Source organism: Ixodes scapularis, unplaced genomic scaffold, assembly GCF_016920785.2.
Source record: "Ixodes scapularis isolate PalLabHiFi unplaced genomic scaffold, ASM1692078v2 PGA_scaffold1__304_contigs__length_218370807, whole genome shotgun sequence".
Lineage (NCBI taxonomy): Eukaryota > Metazoa > Arthropoda > Arachnida > Ixodida > Ixodidae > Ixodes > Ixodes scapularis.
The window spans coordinates 172278725-172297175 of NW_024609846.1; positions in this window are offsets into that span (position 1 = coordinate 172278725).

The following is an 18451-nucleotide window of genomic DNA, read 5'->3' on the forward strand; positions in this document are numbered from 1 at the left end:
GTCGTAAACAGACGCGACTGTATAGACGAGTATACTCTATACATATTAAGGTATTTAGCGCACAAAGTAGAGAGAACAACAGGACAGAAAAGAGTGCCACTCACAACTATGTTTACTAACAAGAAAAGAGAGAAAAACAAAACGAATGATCCACCGCAGACTTGTGGATCTACCACCAGCCCCCAAGAATAATAGTGGCTCGTTCATCCAGGCTCGTGTGGGCCCTTCATTGTCTATTGAAGGAATTCTCTTTCCTTGTTTGACAGCGTCGCGGATTCTACACTAATACCATTCCTGTCTTCACAGAGGATGTGGAAGGCCTCCAGCACCTCGCGGGTCGATTTGTCTTCGTTTCTTCCTAAGATGTTGGTCTCGCCGAATAATGGTCTGCACGTGCACTCCCTAGAATGGATTGGAAGATTTCCGCCCACCGTAGGGGCCTTCAAGGAGTAATCATGCTCCCGGAGTCGGTCATTGAAGCATCTGCCCAATGACCAATGCTATATAGCTCTTGCCACACGAAAGTGGTAGGGCGTCGTATGATACCACTTTCGTGTGGCAAGAGCTACATAGGACCAACGGGCAGATGCCTCAATGACCGACTCTGAGAGCATGATTACTCCTTGAAGGCCCCCCTACGGTGGGCGGAAATCTTCCAATCCATTGTGGGGAATCACATTAAATCAAATAAATTGTGAAGCGCTTCGAAAAAATTAAGACGTTTACTAAATTATTGAATGATGCATAGTTTTATGGTCATTTTAAGAGTTCAAACCACGCTCACGTAATAACAATAAAATATTTTAGGGAAAGGTTAAAAACCTTAAGGTAAAAAGCGTCGGAAAGACGTCTTGGCGATCGCGGCTGAGTCCTAAATTTCCTCGACGTTAGCCCACAGCTAACGCTATTTGTAAGGTGTCGCAACTCTTGCCGGAAGTAGGCGACAAGGGAGTAGGTACGCCCGTCCTGGAGCTCAGTTACGCCTCTTGCAATGCCGATCCCTCGCCCAAGGAGAAGTTGGACGCTTCCTTCCAACAGCGCTACACCGCAGGTGGCTTCTTTGGTCCCGACGGGCACAAAGACAATCGACAGCGGCGGCAGATTTACGTGGCTGGTAAGGACTTGCACTGCAGCTAACGTTGTTTGGGGTCTTCCGCCGATGTAACAGGTTTCCGAAGCGTCATCTTGTTCTCCGCAAGGTTGATGATGACACCGTATTCACACTAGAAGTCCACCCCGGGAATGACGTCCCTCGAACAGTCTTGCAGAACGACGAACTTCACAGGGCAAGCTTCACCGTGGATCTCAACGCGGGCAGTGCACCTGCCGAAAGGTGTGATCAGATGTCCGCCGGCGGTTCGTATCTGCGGTCCGTCCCACAACGTCGTAACTTTCCAAAGGCGACGAGAGAGTCTCCCACTCAAAACGGAGTAGTCTGCTCCGCGGTGTCGACGAGTGCCGTCGCTTCGTGGCCGTCGATGATAACATTGAGGTTATTCGACACTGTTGCAGGGTTAAAGTGGAAGTGCTCCGACGATATTGGAGGATTTTGGCATCGTTCGTCTTCGGCAACACCACCTGCCGGCATTGCAGAGCCTAGTTTTCCCGATGGGAAGCGATGGGTGACAGGCTGTCTCGGCGAGACCGGCGGAAGAGCGATGGCGAGCGTCGGGGAGACGACTCAAGAGATGAAAAGCGGCAGAGGTAGTCCTCGATGTCCCGAGGTCGCTCTCCGAGACGTGGTCGAGGGTCGTTGGGCGCAAACCCTCGTAGGCCCAGCTGGCGGTAGGGGCATCGTCGGTAGATGCAGTCCGCTTCACCGCAGTGGTGGCACAGCGGGCGTCGATCGGCCGTTCGCCACACGTCGCTCTTCCTGGGCGCCGGTTGTTCTCGGTGAACCTGCGCCTGATCTTCCTGGCATGGGGGTACTGCGGCGTTGGGGCGTCTCTTCGGGGTGGCGCCGGGCTTTGACGGGAGCTTGCGGCGGTCGTCCCGGCCATGGCGGCGTAGCTCAACGTTGGTTCCTCCGGTGCCACCATGACCGTGGTGACGGGAACCTCTGGTTGGAGCGCCCGATGCACTTCTTCACGGACAGCCTCGGCGATGGAAAGGGTTGGCGGACGACTGGCTTTTGGCAGCAACCTTCGCAGTTCCTTCCGGACGACCTCCCGGATAATTTCCCGGATCTCCGGCGTACCCGGAGTCTTTTTGCCAGCCTACTTGATGCTATTAATAGCATCAAGTAGGTTTTAATACTGCAAAATACTTTTTAACACCAGAGTAACTTTTGAAAAGCATGCAATTGAAATATATAAGAAAATTGATCCTTTAAATGGATTTACTGCAGTGGCCGGCAGGATGTGAAATTTATTTCGAATTCTTTTTTCAAGATTAGAGACCCCGCACTCTATGGGGGTCATCGGTACAGGACGCCACACGCGTGGTACTGAAACAGTGTTTGTTCGAGGCTCTGGCTCAACAATGCAGCCTGACAGGAATGAAGGGGAAGCTACAAGTAGCCGTTGCAATACCATGTTACACTATATGCTTACTTGTATAAAGAAGATTTCTTAATATTTTGAAAAAACAGTCCTATACATGAGAAAATATGTGTGAATATGCAGCTGTTTAGATTAGCTGCTAGCTATTGAGATGAAGTTCAGTGTAATACGTACTTATTGCTAGTCATTTCTCATGCCTACTTCATCTTTCAGCCTAATATTTCTAACAAATTTTTCTGCATTAGTATTAATCTCAGGCACTGATATACTGTTAAAATCATGCATTGATACTAGGGGTGCTCAACAGTCACATCATAAAATTGAGTATCAAGACAACTCGGAGACAAGTAACATTGGACAGCTTCCATATGTGAAGTGTTTTCTACAGAGATTTGCAAAATCGGACATGCTTTGCATGTACATCAGATTTGGCACCTTTAGACACTTAGCCCCTTTTGAAAATTCCTAGTCTGTTAAACCGTTGAAGTCTGATGACCTACATTAACAAGTCGTTTCTGAGGGCAGACATAGGCCATCGAACTTTAGCCGTTTAGCAGATGTTCAAGAGCCTTCAAAAGTGAGTGAATTGGCACACTGCAGCGACAAAGTATGTGCAAAACGTGTTTAATTTTGCATGTCTGCATGCAGATGGCGCATAACATAAATAGCTTTCCAGAAAAAGTTGACATGATGTTTAGAGGTTTCTAAGATTGTCTGTTCTTGGTGATATTCTACGAGATCTTAGCATCCCAGAAATAAAAAAAAAATTATGCTCGTGCGATGTCTTTTTCCCTACTAAAAATATGTGATTGCAGTTCGTGCCACTCCCTTTTCTGAGCAGAAAAATCTAGAGCACAGAATTCAGCATTCGCAAGCGAAATCGCCGGGGGCGTATCTGCTGAGTTTTGTGCTTCCGATTTTTCCGCTCAGAAAGGGGCGTGGCACGAACTTCGATCACATTTTAGTAGGGAAATATACGTCACACAAGCATAATTTTTCGATTTCTGGGATGCTAAGATCTCGTAGATAGAGTTATCACCAAGAACAATCTCAGAAACGTCGTTAGTGCACCTTTAAGCATGTTACACTAACGTAGAAGAAATAACATCTGGCAAATGTTTCTGGTAACGTTAGTGCAATGTTTCATGGTATTATTCCAGTAAAATGGAATTTTTGGACATTTGCCACATGTATGCAATATTTCTTAAAGGGTTGTCCGGTCGAAACCGGAAGTACTTAAGTTCTTGCGCTCGTTAGGTCGAGGGAGCCTCCATGTAAACAAACGTCATTTTTATTTTGATATATGATCTCCCATTATTAATTAAACCTTTCATGAGCGTACGTACGAGACTGCACCCCGAATTTCGCCAGTGTCAATGGCTGACATCCGTAGGTGCTGCGTGACGTCACAAAACGCAAAGGTTTGTCGGATGGTCGGGATAACAAGCGTTGGTCGATGGTTGTTTTGTGTTTTGTTTCAAATTATATAGTCTCCTAGGCTGTACCATACTTGAATAGGGTTAAATATTCTTTTAATGCAATGTGAAAAAAAAGTCACACCTTTTAGCAGGGAACTACTGGCAGACAGCCATAAGCTTCGAGAAAACGTATGCCGTTTCGAGCAAACACAACTGCGACGGCCACCGATCGAACTAGGGGCGCTTGCAAAGCAGAGGATGCAGATTTCGCCTCTGAAGCGGCACCTAGGTACACGAAGCGGCATCTGGGTACACATGTCAGCGGATCCACTGCATCGGTGATGAGGCTGCGGGTCGTTCCCTCAGAGGGGATATCCGCGGGTCGAAGACAAACGGCGAATCGTTCAAATGCACGTCGCCACTTGACTTGCACGAGCTTGGTGAATCGTAGCCACGCTCCATTTTCACACGCGGGTCAAACAGGATCGGGGTGCACGCGTGCTAAATACAACTTCTGGTATCGTTTCCAGATGGCCTAGCTGTTGGTTTCGGTTTCACTGCATAATCAAATTGATTAATCCGATTTGGGCGAGGAGTGCATGGGCGTAGTTCAATATCGTTGGCACAGCATCACACCTCAGCTTACGAGCCTTCTGCCCGCTTACAGCTCAGCTCGTAGCTCTCTTCTGTGAGATGATTGCTGCATAAGCGGGATCTCGATCTTGACGGGAACCTAGTCCCTACGCACGGCAACGATCCACTTTGCTCAACACTGCACGTCTCGCGGAAAAGTGTGGAACGTCATGTCTTAGCTCGCACGTGCTACCCGGTGGTTGTGGCGCCCAACCGCGCAGCAAAAATCTCACCCAACTACGAAGCAAGTCGAGCACAACAACAAAAACGAAGCTCGCTGAGGCAGACAAAAATGCTCGCTTTGTGTTCTGTGACGTCAGAGCTTCAATGTTGCCAACGAAAGCAGCGTTTACGGTAGAATGCGATTGGACCAGCATAAATTCAATTACTCACGCAGAGGGGCATAAAACTTCAGATATTCCACGTACGACCCGTCTCGAGGCAATAACAATATGCAATTGTTTTTTCGAATACAACATTTGACCGGAAAATCCCTTTAATCACGTGGCAGTAACATTGAAGAAACATTTGCTATCGACGTTAATGCAATGTTTTCTGGTAACGTCCTAGCAATATAGAATTTTTGAACATTAGCCACGTGTATGTAACATTAGCAGGTCACATTCCAGAAACGTTGCAACAACATTCTGTGCGCTTAATGTTGGTTGCCTCAGTGACGAAGGCGTCGACGGTTGCCGGCGGGTTGCGGACGAGGCCTCCAGAGATGTCGTCCCTCATTCCGCGCAAGAGGACCCGCAGTTTTTTGTAGTTCAAGGCTAGTGGGCCGGCACGGGCGCTAAGGCGCAGGACATCTTGCACGAAACTTGTGACGCTTTCGTTGGGTCCCTGGGTTCGAATCCGGAGAAGATCCTCTGCCCTCTCCCGTCGGTGTTGGGTAGCGAAGGTGCGCTGCAGCTTGGCCACACAGATGTCCCACGACGTGGACGAACCCTCGTATGGTTCTCGAACCACTGCCTCGCGGTGCCCTCCAAAGAGAAGTACAGGTTTTGGAGGCGCTGCTTCCTGGTCCATCCATTATGGCGGGCTACGCGTTCATATAGTGTTGAAGCCAGTCCTCCACATCCTCGTGGGCCTCGCCTTGGAAGGTCGTCGGGGTTCGTTGGGCTGCGGGCAGGTATACGACGGGTGGAGAGTCTCGGTCTGCGCCGACGGGCAGTTCATCGTCCGGGCTGTTGACTGCTTGGCCTCAGTGTTGTATCGCGTCGGCAACCTTGCCAACTCTTGTGTGTTTTGCTCTATTGCTGAAACGCTGACGTCATGATGCCAATAAAAGATTGCGCTGCTTGAGTCGAGCAGGCAGAAAAACACGGAATACGACTACTGCGTGTTTACTACCGGCTGGCTCGGGTCGCTTGCTCGGCCGCCTTCCTTTGGTCGATACTACAAAGTGGCGACGAGGAAAAGCAATGAGTTTCGCGGGACTTACGCCGCCTCCGACGTTCCTACAAACGCCCGGGCAACCGCCTATTCCATATGGAATCAGTGGAAGAGCCTCTTTTTCACCTACTTGGAAGCAACGGGTGCAAGTGACCTCGCTCCGCAGAGACGTAAAGCCATTCTTCTGCATTCGCTCGGCGTCGAAAGGCAACGCCAGTTCAGCAACGCCCCTGCACCTTCAACTACGCCTGGACTGCCTGTACAGACTGCGGTCGCCGCTTCTGGAGACAGCAGCAAGGAGACGCCCACCGGTGGGAAATTGCCGCCCGCGGACGATGCGTTTCAAGTCGCGCTGGCTACATGTGACCGCCTATTCTCAACGGCGACGAACGTCCTCGTCGAGCGTCACCGGCTAAAAAAAAAAAAAAAGCCAGATTTGGGGGTTTTACGTGCCAAACCAACGACGGGCATCTGGCACGCCCCAGCGGAAGACTGAGGATTAATTTCGACCACCTGGGGATCTTTTGACGTGCAGCCGAAAGCTCGGTTACACGGCGTCTTCTCCGCAATAAGCCTCCGTCAGATTGCGGGCACCTCGGCAGGGATTCGAACCCGCCACATGGGGATCCGTAGGCCGACGCTCTCGCCTCGGAGCCACCAAGGTGGCTGACACCGGTTCAAGAAACGACTGCAGAACCCGGGTGAGTCTACTGAAGCCTACCATTTCTTGCCTACGAGAACTTGCAAGAACGTGCGAATGGGATGGTTCCCATGAAGTTGCGGTTCGAGACCAGCTCGTTTCAGGAGTAGCGTCGGACAAGCTACGTGAACGTTTGTTGTTTGAAGGCGCAGGACTGACCTTGGAAAGGGCAATTGCGATAGCGAGCCAGTACGAAGAAACGCTGAAAAGTTTGCAAGAAGTTTCAGCTTCGGAGGGAGTGAAGCAGATACGGAAATCGAGTATGAACGCGGCGCGAACACGGGACTCTGCTGCGTCACGCTCTACTCCGGCGCGAAACGCGAAAGAGCGTCGATGCTATCGCTGCGGGTCTGCTCAGCATATGGCCAATTCTACGAGTTGCAAGGCAAGAGATAAACGCTGTTCGAAGTGCAAAAAAGTAGGCCATTTCCAAACAGTGTGCCGGAGTTCGAAAGTCGAACAGAGCATCAAGCAAGTTCGAGATCAGGGAGAGGCGCGCACGACGCTCCTACACGTATAGCGACGAGCGACGCGCGCCGCGGCATTTACGTAAAAGTTCAAGTCGAAGGCGTGGAAGTTCAGTTTTTGGTAGATACAGGATCGTCGGTATCTATTATCACGGAAGATATCTACATGATGCACTACCAAACGACTATGCCGTTGACCGCGCCGTCTGTAACCATACTCGACTAGTCTAGCGGCGAGATTTCAGTGAAGGGTTGTTTCCTTGCGAACGTCCTGTATCAGCAGAGGTCCACATGCGTGCTTTTCTACGTTGTCCGACAAGGAACCGCGGTGCTCGGACTGGACGCAGTTCGGAACCTGGACTTGTGCTGTGCATTCACGGGTCTACCCTACAATGCCTGCATAGGTCTGTACAGCCAAGTACCACTTTCGCGCGTCTGCCGATGGAATTCCGTGCAGAATTGGGCCATCTGTTCGCGGATGAAGTTGGACTCGTAAAAGGGTTTGCACACCATGTCAAGCGCAAGCCTGGCGTGCCGAAATTGCGCCGACTTCCGTTAGCTCTTCGAGAGCAAGTGTCGGCAGAACTACGGCGTCTCGAGCAATGCGGCATCATTGAAAGCGTGGACGCTTCCGAATGGATTTCACCAATTGTTGTCGTTCGCAAGCAAGACGGCCGCATTCGCCTTTGTGTGGACTTACGTGAAGCCAACAAAGCCATCATTGTCGACGGCTTCCCTCTACCTCACACGGAGCTAGGAACTGCTGCACCAGCTGGCTGGTGCAACCCACTTTTCAAAAATCGACTTGGCGTCGGCCTATCACCAGCTGGAGTTGACACTGGAGAGCAGGGACCTCACGACCTTTGATCTTGGTTTTAAAAGCGCACAAAAGACGAGGACAGAGTAAGAAACACAAACGACGGACGGGCGCTCACTCGCAACTGATAGGTTTTATTGGAACCTCAGAAAACACAAAAAGTAACCCCCCCCCCCCCCCCCCCCCCCCCCAGATCGCTCATGCGCACCGCAGCTCCTTGTTGTCAAACTACACATCTTAAAAACTGTAAAATCACGATGTTTACGTGTTGACACGTGTCGTTGTCTTTAGAAACGCCAACTCGGCCTCAGTCAATGCAAGGGAGGGTTGGCTTATGCATCCCCAAAGGCCTCCAAGATCTCTCTCGCCCTCTGTTCTTTATACGTGCCCAAAATATTTGTGTCACCGAACGCTGGAGAGCATCCGTACCTGTCACAGTGGACAGCCAGGTGGTCCGACGGAGTCGCTCGAAGAGAGGCACGGTGCTCCCTAAGCATTTCATTAACACAGCGACCAGTTTGGCCCACGTACACTTTGCCACAGGATAAAGGAATGCAATACACCACACAAACCCGACATCGAACAAAACACGATGTTTCGCACAATGTTAAGAATGTTGCGAGGCGGTATGACGTACAGGTGGTGTTTAAGGCTCCCAACAAATTACTTCAATTGTGTAAGAGGGTCCGAGAGACGGGGGAGGGGAAGAAGAGAGGTGAATTTTCCTGTGGAAAAAAACATGTGAACTGTTTTGTTCGATGTCGGGTTTGTGTGGTGTATTGCATGCGCACCGCATGAGCGATCTGGGGGGGGGGGATGCTTTTTATGTTTTCTGAGGTTCCAATAAAACCTATCAGTTGCGAGTGAGCGCTCGTCCGTCCTTTGTGTTTCTTACTCTGTCCTCGTCTTTTGTGCACTTTTAAAACCAAGATGAATAACTACCAACTAGCCCAACTTTCCACTCTACTCACGACCTTTGTTACTCATGAGGGTCTCTTTCGTTTTCGGCGTGTGTGTTTTGGCCTCGCATCTGCTCCTGCTACGTTCCACAAGATGATGACAGCGCTACTAAAGGGATGCAAGGGGGTACTCTCCTACATCGATGATGTCATCGTCTACGGGAAGTCAGAGGTAAAGCACACCTCGAATCTTCGAGAGGTCCTCAGCCGCATCGCTGCTGCAGGACTACGCCTTAACAACAAGTGCGTCTTCAATGTCCGGGAGCTTACGTTCCGAGTTACGGTCATTCCTCGGACTCGTTGGCTATTATGCCAAATTCCTGCCCCACTATCCGGACATTGTGGAGCCTCTGCGCAAGCTGCTGCGGCAGGGTGTCCGTTTTTCTTGGGATGAAAAGGCGGCGCAGAGCTTTCGTCAGGTGAAGCTACTTCTCTCTACCTGCAGAGCCATACATATATGTTCGACTCCTCACTTCCCGTGGCTCGGGTCGCTTGCTCGGCCGCCTTCCTTTGGCCGATACTACAGGCAGGGCGACAAATTCCAGGGGTAGCCCTTGGTTGCGGCGGCTTAATCGGATCTTGGTAGTGTCCTCGTTGGGTCTTCGGGGGCTTGGTGTCGGACTTGCACTTCGGGCCCTCGGAGGGGTACGCTGCAGGGACACGCGATACCCAGCACCTCCAACAAAATCTCACGAATGACGAGGTGACGAACAAGGAATAACTGAGGAAAATGTAACGCTTAAGCGAATCGTGCCCAAAACAACAAAAAAAAAATGAAAGCAGTTTACAACTCCCTGTAACGCCTGATTAGAGCGCAGCTCTTGAGGAGGAGGATGGAAGGCTACTGAGGGATAGGTGACTCCCTAAGATCACGCGACCTCAGGGGGGGGGGGGGGGGATCACGTGACCTCAGTGGGGCCTCGTGATCCTCGTGAGGCTAACCCTCGTGACCCTCGTGAGAATAACCCTCGTGCGGGTAACCCTTTTGAGGGTAACTAACCCTCGCAACCCCCGTGGAGTAACGAGGGTTACTCTCACAAGGGTTACGAGGGTAACCCTCGTGAGAGTAACCCTCGTAACCATGACGAAGGTAACTTTCGTGACGTTATTATGAGAAACTTCTCATAACGCAAAGCGCGGTTACGCCGACGGCGACGCCGCTTAATCCGGAAACGGGCGCTTAAGAGCTGCGCTCTAAAAAGAAACATAAGATTACAACACAGCATCGCGGGCGTCGATGGCGACGTAACACCAGGATCGTACGCTGGGGCGAGACTGACTTCGGCTTGCCACGCGGAGCCCCTTTTGTACACGAGTGGGCTTCTGGAACATTCGGCTTAGAAGGTTAGGTGCGTAGAACATTCTAACCTCGAATCAGCCAAGACGGTTCTCGAATTTATCAGAACATCGCATTACAGAGTCAACAAAAATGTGTAGCCGCGGTCAGGCATCGAACCCTGTCCTTATGCGTGGAGGGCAAGCGCGATAACCATAAAGGCACGGGCGCGCTCTTTTTTTTTTTAGAGCGCAGCTCTTAGGGGCCCGTTCCCGGCTTGAGCGGCGTCGGCGTAACCAAGGTCATCCCAAGGTCACGTGGCCCCCAAGGCCATCCCAAGGTCACCCCAAGGTCACGTGCCACCCAAAGTCACGTGACCCCCACCCCCCCGAAGTCACGTGACACCCACCAGGTCACGTGACCACCCTCAGGGTCACGTGACCCCCGCCGAGGTCACGTGACCTCCCCGATGACGTCATCGATTACGTCACCGGCATCCGCATCGTCATCATCACTGATGACGTCATCAGTGATGATGACGATGCGGATGCCGGTGACGTCACTGATGACGTCATCAGTGATGATGACGATGCGGATGCCGGTGAGGTCATCAGTGACGTCACTGATGACGTCATCAGTGACGATGACGTCATCGGGGAGGTCACGTGACCTGGGGGTGTCACGTGACTTCGGGGGGCATCCGCATCGTCATCATCACAGATGACGTCATCAGTGACGTCACTGATGACGTCACCGACATACGCATCATCACCGCTGATGACGTCATCGGAGTCCGCATCGTCATCGTCACTGATGACGTCATCAGTGACGTCACTGATGACATCATCGGCATGGTCACGTGACTCCCCAATGTCACGTGACCCCCCCGGGTCACTTCACGCCCCAGTCCTTCCCTCCTCCTCCTCAAGAGCTGCGCTCTAATTCGGTGTTACAGGGAGTTGTAAACGGCTTTCACTTTTTTATTGTATAAAACGTGTTTATTTACAAAATAAAAGCCGCCAGCTTGGCAGCAGCAGAAGGAAGAAGCATATATGCACAGCACTTTTAGAGCGCAGCTCTTAGGGGCCCGTTCCCGGCTTGAGCAGCGTCGCCGTCGGCGTAACCAAGGTCACCCCAAGGTCACGCGGCCCCCAAGGTCATCCCAAGGTCACGTGACCCCAAGGTCATCTCAAGGTCACGTGACCCCTTCCCAGTGTCACGTGACCCCCCGAAGTCACGTGACACCCCCCGAGATCACGTGACCACCCCCGGGTCACGTGACCACCCCGAAGTCACGTGACACCCCCTCCCGAGGTCACGAGACCCCCGCCGAGGTCACGTGACCTCCCCGATGACGTCATCGTCACTGATGACGTCACCGGCATCCGCATTGTCATCGTCACTGATTACGTCATCAGTGACGTCACTGATGACCTCACCGGCATCCGCATCGTCATCGTCACTGATGACGTCACCGGCATCCGCATCGTCATCATCGCGGATGACGTCATCAGTGACGTCACCGACATCCGCATCGTCATAATCGCTGATGACGTCACCGGAGTCTGCATCGTCATCGTCACTGATGACGTGATCAGTGACGTCACTGATGACATCATCGGCATCGTCACGTGACCCCCCAAGCTCACGTGACCACCCCCCAGGTCACTTCACCCCCCCCCAGTACCCTTCCCTCCTCCTTCTCAAGAGCTGTGCTCTAATTCGGTGTTACAGCGAGTTGTAAACGGCTTTCACTTTTTTTTTCTTATAACATGTCACTAGCATGACGCAGCACGCTTGATTAAGGGGTAATGATCATTTACAAATTATAGTGTCTATTTATATTTTTGGCTCTTTTTGCCATGTACATTTCTAAACAGGATTTCATGGCGGGTCACTGCTCAAAGTCAGACATTTCAGTGTGCTCCAGCACGCTGCTGGTGTAAGCAAAGCCGTCCACAAAGTGGTTCCAAGCGGGTTCGCCCTTCTCAGCCACCATTAAATGGTCCACTCGAGACTTCAAGATCGCGTTCAGCCCGATTAGAAAAAGCACTTCGAAACATTTTTTGTTATCGCCAGCTTGGATTTCAAGAAACTTCATAGTATTCCAGTCCGGGCCGTGTGTCTATGCTGAACGCGTGGCCGAGCTCCGACTAAAATATCTCAGCGTTTGTACAGTACATGAGCACATGTTGTACAGTTTCCGGGAAGGGACACAATGCGCATTTAGTGGTCAACGGCACAGAGAACCCTTTGCCTTCGAGCCATGTCTTCACGGGTAGAACTTCCATATGGAATTTAACAAAAAAAAATCCTTCGTGCTTGTTTGTGCGGGATATTTCCGCAAACGTTTGAATACCGGCGATACTCTTGGGGATCCATGTAGGGGGCGATACAACGGAGGCGGTATTGCGAGATCGATGGTATCCCAGTAAAGAGTTTTCCTTTTCACCTGCATGAGGTAGTCCCAGGAAAAACGGCTTTGGAAGAACTCGACTGCGTCTTCGATCTCCTTGTAAAATCTAAGTACAGGAGCTCTCGGAGAAGCCTCCACCGTACTCACTTGCCAGGCTGCCAGGTACCGCCCTCCTAAACATTTAAAAGACCGTACCGCCCCCAGATTCACTTGGTCCCGGAAAAACAAAAACCGTTGGACTTTCAATTTCAACTCTAAATTAACGAGCCCCAGCCCTCCCTTGAAAAGACTTAAAAACAAATTAGTTCTGCGCGTACGTTCAAACAATGATTGCCAAATGAAGGTGGCACAAAGTCTATGAAATTTGTGAATGTCTGATGAACGAGAAGGCACGATTTGTGCGGCGTACCATACGCTAGAAAAAAAGACAGAATTACAAACAAAAGATCTATTGAACTAAGAGAGGTATCGTCCGTACCATTGGCTCGTTTTTCCCTGTACGCTCTTTAAATGAATCTTATCTGTTCAGTTTCAAGCCCAACCCCGAGGTAATTAGTGACTGAGCAAGACCAGTTCATGCCCATATAGCACTTAGGTGTTGTCGCCCATGGGCCTAGTCAAGACCCAGTTGATTTTGAGGTGTTCGTTTTAGCACCTGATATGCTACAGAACTCATTTATATGCTTCACAGCGAACTCCAACTCTCGTTTAGAAGTGCATACAATGGCGACGTCGTCTGCATACGCAAGTATCTTAGTGGGTAGCTCACCTAGATTCGCGCCCTGGATATACGTATCGGCTGTTATTGTTTTACACAGGGGCTCTGAGGATTTTACCCGGATAGAGGCAGTCTTGCGCCCGTTCACTAATAATCGAGTGCTTATGTCTTTATAGCATATTTTAATGTATCTGGTAAGTCCATCTCCCAGGCGGCAACGTTTGAGCAGAGCGAAGAGATAAGAGTGTGACACCGTGTCAAAAGCTTTGCTTAGGTCTACTTGGAGGACTGCTATGGGGTGTTGCTGCGCCTCCGCTGTCTCACAGATAATTCTCATTGTGTGCGCGTTCCATGTAATGGATTTGTTTTTGAACCCATAAGACTGATGGTCTCCTACAATAATACCTAAACCATAATCCAGGCGTTTAGTCAGAATTTTCGCAAGAATCTTATAATCCGTCGTGAGTAAGCTGATTGGCCTGAGGTTGTCCGCATATGTAACGCTGGAGGCTTCGTGTTTTTTCGGAATAAGAACGGTCAGTGCCTGCCGCATCGATGGAGGGAGCAAATTTCTTTTTAGAATGTCTTCGTATACGTTGCGAAGCATCGGAGTTAAGAGGCTTGAAAACTTCTTATAAAAAGCTGACCCCAGTCCGTCCACTCCCGGAGATTTTCCAGGTTTCAGTTCTTTAATCGCGGCTTCTATTTCCGCGTATGTGATTTCCCCGTTTATTTTTTCCGAGATGTCACGAGGAATTTCATGCATTACTTGAAGAAACTTCTCTAAAGTTGTTTCGTCGGGATGTTTACGCTCACTTAGCAGCTCTGAGAACGTGTCCACAAGTTCCTTTTCAATATCGCTCTGCTCTGAAACGATCTTGTCCTCGGTTTGTAGTGATGTTATTTTATTCTTACGAATGTGGTGACGTTCTTTAGTTTTGAAAATTTTTACCGGCTCTTCCTCTTGATTCAAGGAGTGCAGTCGACATCGGACCATTGCACCTTGATATTCCTTCTCCAGAATTGTAAGCAGTTTCGCTTTGCACTCACGAATATCACTGGTGAACTGGCCAGGACTTAAGTTTTCTTCGCGAATCAAAATGGAAAGGGTCTCTTCTAATGTGCGCTTCTCTGCTCGCGTGCGTGCAGCTTTATCTTGGCTGTACCTAAATATAATTATTTTGCTTCTTCTTTAAAAAGTTCTTAACTAACTGCGTCGACTGCGCAAGCTTTGTTTGTTTCACGAACAACTTCCTTAATTTTTTCAACAAGTGGCTCATCCTCAAGCAAACTCTCATTCATTTTCCATGTACTCCACCCGGAGTATTTTTTTTTTTTTTGCTTTGGGTTTGGTTCTATTTAACCTAACCGATACCAATGCGTGATCAGAGAATGCAACGGGGGTGACCGCGTATGCTTTGGCACTTGTCAGACATTCACTTGTCGCGTACACTCGATCCAGACGCGAATGACAATTTCCCTGCCAATGGGTATAGCCGGGGGTCGGTGCCATCACCGTCTCTGTTACGTCCTGAAGGTCAAAGTCCCGTAAGAGTTTCCTTAGCTCTCCAAGGCTGGAGTCGGTTTTATACCCGTTTGAACAGTCTCCTGCATTTAAGACACAGTTAAAATCACCCGCTAGTATCGTGTTGGCCGGCGTGTCTAAGTATTGCCGCAGACTAATAAAAAAAGATTTACGGTCGACGGGCGAATCGGGGGCGTGAACACAGACTACTGTGTACAGTTCGCGATGAAACAGCAGTTCCACTGCGCAGATCCGGCCGTTCTTAGCACTTTCCCACTCTGGTAGGATACTGAAAGCACTTTTTTTACGGATAAGAATAGCCGCCCCTCCGCTATGAGCGATAGCGTTTGAATGAAATAAGCTGAAGTGTCGCTCCAGAAAGCAAACCATTTCTTGCACCTGTGAGCTGCTGGCAAGCTTCGTTTCTTGCAAAAACACAATATCTGCATTTTGCCTCAGCAGCTCATTTAAGACCCATTGCTTTCGTTTACGATCTATCAGACTAACACAATTAAATGTTACAAATTTTAACTGTCCCATCGTGAGCATGTAAGTGACACGACCCCAAAACCCACCCACACGAAACTACGAGCCAGAGAGGGGAACGAGAAAACCGCGCATACCGTAACATTTGAGGTGCGACCCTTTTTGACGCTGAAGAAAGTTCGGACGGTTGACCCGCTAAGAGGCCTTTTCATCTCGGTTGTCCGAAGGGGTCCGTGACTTGGGCGGCCTTAGCCGTCCGGGCTTCGTCGAGTTGGCTTTCCAGCGTTGTTGGACCGGTTCACCGACAAGCTCTTCCTCGGCACTGTTCTCTTGCTCGAGGTGTCGCTTGCTTGAGGTAGTTGCTACTTCCATTCCTTCAGCGTCCTGGGCCGAGTCGACCAGCGTCACAAAGTTCTGTACCGACCTGTGCTGCATTGCCACGTCAATGGTCGGCTCCTCCGTGGCCTCGGTCTCGGTTGCGGGCCTCGCCTTGTCGCTGCGCCGGGACGTCTCCGAAGGAGCGTCTAAAGGGCGCTCGACTTCAGGAGACGGGGTCCCGGTGGCGGCTTCAGGCAGTCCACCGGCCCTCGATGTCCCGGGTACGGTGCTCTCATGGGTGTCTGCGCTGGCAGCTTGTTCCGCCTCCCCTTCATCCATCACCAGGTCGGAGTTCTCGACGAAACGCGGGCCGGCCGTGGCCGCTGCGTACGACCTGACGCAGTCCGCCTTGGTGTGGCCGAACCGGTGATAGACCTCACAGCGAGGAATGCGGCAGTCCCTCCTGATATATGCCCCGTCTGCTCGCATCGGAGGCATAGCGGGGCGCGACCGGGCACCGAGACGTGGGCCGTGCCGCCGAAGAAGCGGAGCTGGTGAGGGATGCGCTCTTTGGTTACGCCCTCCTTCAGCGTTATCCGGACTAGCCTAGTCGTAGACTGCACGCCTTGGAATCCTTGGGCCCGCCACATCGCGCGGACTACCTCATGCACTTTGCCGTACTTTTCCAGGGCTCGGCGAACCGTGTCGTCGGATACATGGTAAGGGAGCCAGTGAATCTTCAGGCGAATCTCCGAATTTTTCGGATCAATCAGGACGCACCGCTTGCCTTTGATGGGCAGTTCCTGCGACGCGAGGAGGCGGTCCTTGGCTTTCGTTGAATGGAAGGTGGCTAGCCACACATGATTCATCTGGTAGGCGCCGAATGACGCCACGTCGCCCAGAAGTTCCAGTCGTTCGAAGGCTTCTCAGAAATCGTCAATCCGATACGGTCTGCCGGTAACGTCGCAATGCAGTAATAAAGAGTTGAGTGTGACTGCTTCAGAAGGCAGAAGGGGCAGAATTATCTTATAGTCATTACTTGCAGAAAAACCGCGGCCAGCGGGGGCCGTTATCACTGCTCCATCGGAGCCTGCCGTCCTACCGTCCGCACACTGCGAGCGCCGGCGAGAGAATCGAGGCCAAGGGCGCGCTGCCTTGGTCAGCTGTGCGCGCAGTAATATAGGCTTCGTACTCGAAAGTAAGGCACAGGTACAAAATTTTCAGCGTGATGAACGGTATCCAAGGGTCGCATTCTCGATGGCCTTGACCAGTCATACTGTATTGATTTAATCGAGAGTACAATTTTTAGTGGACCAGCGCTCAATAAACCCTTAGTAGTGGTTCGCATTATACACCGCACAATGCCCGTCAGTTGTTAAGGAATACCGGAATGCTGAATGAAACTTACATTAAGCTTTCAAAGGTGCGGTGCGCAGCTTATGCTAAAATTTAATTAGCAGGAATCTCTGCTCTGTTTTTTCCTGGACCTTTGCTCCCAAGATAAAATTCTGGCCGTGCCTCGGACAACGATTTTCGTGTCAATCGGAAAACCTTAAACCATTATTCTGTGCCCACTGAGTAAGGCCATTCAGAGTATACATACGCGTGCAGTGACACGCTAAGGACGTAGTACGTACATATTGGCGTCCACAAATTCCAAGAGATCGAAACAGAACAGAGCAGATGCGAGGCAAAAGAGACAAAAGGTTCAATCGAGACGGAATGTACAACGGGTCTAAACATCCAACGAGACGGAAGTTCAAAGAGAGAAGAAATATCCAACTAGATGGAAGGTTTGAAGGAGATGGAATATCACACAAGTTTGCATATCCAATGAAGTCTGAGCATCCAACGAAACGGAAGTTCAAGTAAAAAATCAATTATCCAACGAGATCGAAGGTTTTAATTAGATGAAATATCGAACTAGTATGCATATCCAACGAGACAAAAGTTCCAATCGACACGGAACGTCCAGCGGGTCTGAACGTCCAATGAGACGGAAGGACAAATAGAAAGGAAATATCCAGCAGGTTGAAAGTTTGAACTGGCTGGAATATAAAAAAAAAAAAAAAATATGTATATCCAACGTGACAAAAGTTTTAATTCAGACGGAATGTCCAACGAGATCGTAGGTTTGAATTAGATAAAATATCGAACTAGTATGCATATCCAACGAGACAAAAGTTCCAATCGACACGGAATGTCCAGCGGGTCTGAACGTCCAATGAGACGGAAGATCAAATAGAAAGGAAATATCTAGCAGGTTGAAAGTTTGAACTGGCTGGAATATAAAAAAAAAATATGTATATCCAACGTGACAAAAGTTTTAATTCAGACGGAATGTCCAACGGGTCTGAGCATCCGACTAGACGGAAGGTCAAATGGAGACAGAATATCTAACGAGAGGGAAGGTTTGAACGAGAAGTAACGTTGAAGAAGTCTGTATATCCAACGAGACAAAAGATTCAATCGAGACGGAATCGCTAACCGGTCTGAATATCCAACGACACGAAATATCGTGCCTTAAAGTCCACCATCGAATTTTTCAACTCGAACATTTAAGACAGCCTCCATAAAAATTCGAAGGCGAGTCACCGCGAGATCCGTGCTTCGAATGCCGCACGGCAGTGAGTTCAAGGAGAATCTTGGCCCGCGGCATTCGAACTTCGGATTCTCCGAGGTTCGTTTTTGCAGACTGTCTTTTGTATGATGGTATGAGCAGTGGGACCCCGGCTTTGGACTCGTTAGACATCCATACATCGAATCTCAATTTAATAAACAGGTGACTATGAAAGAGTCTCATGGTCACTTATTCATTT